Below are 2,634 nucleotides of genomic sequence, written 5' to 3' on the forward strand. Positions count from 1 at the left end.
GAAGGACCCTTGAGCTCCAAGGAGAGATAAAGGCTCTGGCAACATCGGCAGGCAGGACTGTGTGCTCTGCCGGTCAAGCACAGAGCAAAACCAGGCGCTGGCAAGGAGGAGAGGCTTGTTACAGCAGGACATGGTGAGCAAGGCCAGGGACCCTCAGGCGAGCATCCAAGATGAGCTGCTTTCTTCAGGCTTGTTCAGGCTGGCCGCTGTACCTGGCCAGCACAGAAACCAACGGACTCCAGGCACAAACTCCAAGGAGCATGAAATCTAAAGTAACTCATATCAGCAGCTTGTTTTGTGAGGTCTGAAGCTAGACCACTCTTAAAACAGACTAAACCTTTCAAAAGAAAGGGCCAGCATTGAATAAAAATTATGAAAACCTTAGGATAGTGTGTGTGTGAACTGTGTGCCTTACCATGAGTCTTAGTAAAAAAACAAAACTAAAAACAATTTGAACGTTTCTCTCCTAGCTCCTTTGTCATATTGTACTTAATATTCATTTTTCATATAGTACTTTGTTTTCCTATAACCAGCCAATGCTTAATTGTTCCTTAATTCCTCAATTTATTAAATGCCTGTGACATGGAAGGCACTGAGCTGGGTCCTGGGGTAATAACCCTGAATAGAAGCCAGTGTTCAGCAAGGAGCCTGGCAGGAAGCAGGTGGCTTACTGTGGTTGTTTAACAAGGAGAGAGCAAAGGACAGGGTGGGAAAGCGGGGGACGGAGCCACCCCCAAAGTGTGATGAGCAGGGAAACATTGGAGAGGGCGAGTGAAGGAAGCCATGTTCAGAACCCGGCCTGTGTGGAAAGGCTCACAGTGGAGGACTGTCCCCTCCAGTCCACCAGGCATCCAGCAACCGGAAGTGGCTAGAGAGACAAACAGCTCAGCTCTCAACTCCTGCTCATGAGCACAGCGCCTAAGCAGAAGCAAATCAGCCCAGTCATGTAGTCCGAGTGGGCAGCCGCGGCAGAATGATGTGGTTGGTGGAAGGGGTGTGGTTGCCAATAAAATCTCTGCATCCCAGAAACTTACATGGGATGGAGGAACATAATCAAACGACCACAGTAACACAGCTTGTAGAGGAAGAGGGAAATTCCTGGAAGCTTCCAGAAGAAGGAAGAAAAGAGGATTAATCCTTGGGGGAATCAAAGCCAGGGGAGCTTCAAGGAGGCCTGCAAGTGAGGAAACAGGGTAACCTGTTCCCTCCCTTCTTCCTTTTCTCCGTAGTTCCCGTAGGATCTCAGAGCAGTGTCCTGTTCTCTACAGCAGGGTGATGCACGTGAGTGTGCCCTATTCCTTGGTCACAGTTTCCAGAGTCTTCCCCAGCATATTTCCCTAGTTATAAAATGGTTTATTGCCTCCCAATACAGGATACCAAGAGGATGCAAAGAGAACTGTTGGCTGCTGTCTCCCGACTCCCAGTAAGCTCCGTAAATATCCTACCTCAGGGAAACGGAGAGCAGAGTAGTGACTCTCCTAGGTGGAATGTGTTTTACATTCTGGGATACTTCGTTTGGGGTCTTGTGTTATCTGTTATAAGACCTAAAATAGCCACCTTGAAGAGAGAAGAGGCCTCTTTATGGCTCAGGGTTTTGGGGTTTCTAGTGCATGATTGATGGGACCTATTGCTTTAGGTCTGGGGGAAGGCAGTACATTCTGATTGGAGCAGGCAGCAGAGCTAAACTGTCCACTTGGTGGCGAGGAGGCCGAAGGACTCCTTCTCACACTCTCCTTCAAGGACATAGCTTCAATGACAAAGAGACCTCCCAGTAGTCCCCACCCTTAAAGATTCTACCACTCCCAATGGTTCACCCTGGGGACAAACCTCAGATAAATGAGTCCTTGGGAGACATTCCAAGTTGACACTAAAGTTGGCCTTTCCTGTGCATGGGGTGATGTGATCTCCTTCTGAGTGAGCTTGAGTTGAGTCTCTATCCAGCTCCTCACATAGAGGAACAGTGTGGGTGCTGAGTAGTGGTGATGAGAAAGCACTTGGCACACTAAGGACCTATTGGGTGTGTGGCCTGCCTACAGTCCAAGATACTTGAGTGAAAGCAGAGATGTCACTAGGTTGTGACAGTGGGCTTAAGACAGATCATGAAAGCCTTGGGCCGGGTGGTGACCATACAGGTGTATTATAACAGGGAAGGACACACAAATGAACTTCAGAGAGTTTGACGTGAGAGATGTATAAGCATGGGATGGAAGGGAACAAGCCCTGGAGGACGGGATGGAACAGAAGCTCCTGGGAGACACATGGGCACCAGAACTCAGCAGCGGATAGCAAAGGACATGGAGCAGTGTCTGGATCTAAGAGGCACCAAATGAAGACAGAGTCTAGAGTGAGTACCAAGGCCTGGTTTGGGAGACAAGGTGTATGGGACATCGAGAGGGTCTTGTCCTCCCCAGTCACTCTGAAAGCATAATTAACTCTTCCACTTCTCTAACAAGATATGAGGCTCACAGTAGAACTCCATCTGGAGCCGGCCCAAGGGGAGGCGTGATAAGGTTTTATGAACGTAGGCTCTAAAGGATATCCTACCCAAACATGTCACAAGCATGACTCATGTGGAATCTAATTAGCCCTCATCCGTAGGGACTGGTCCCAGGAACCCCTGCTCCTGTAGATACC

This window comes from Mesocricetus auratus, unplaced genomic scaffold (assembly GCF_017639785.1).
Source record: "Mesocricetus auratus isolate SY011 unplaced genomic scaffold, BCM_Maur_2.0 Super-Scaffold_2245, whole genome shotgun sequence".
Taxonomy (NCBI): domain Eukaryota; kingdom Metazoa; phylum Chordata; class Mammalia; order Rodentia; family Cricetidae; genus Mesocricetus; species Mesocricetus auratus.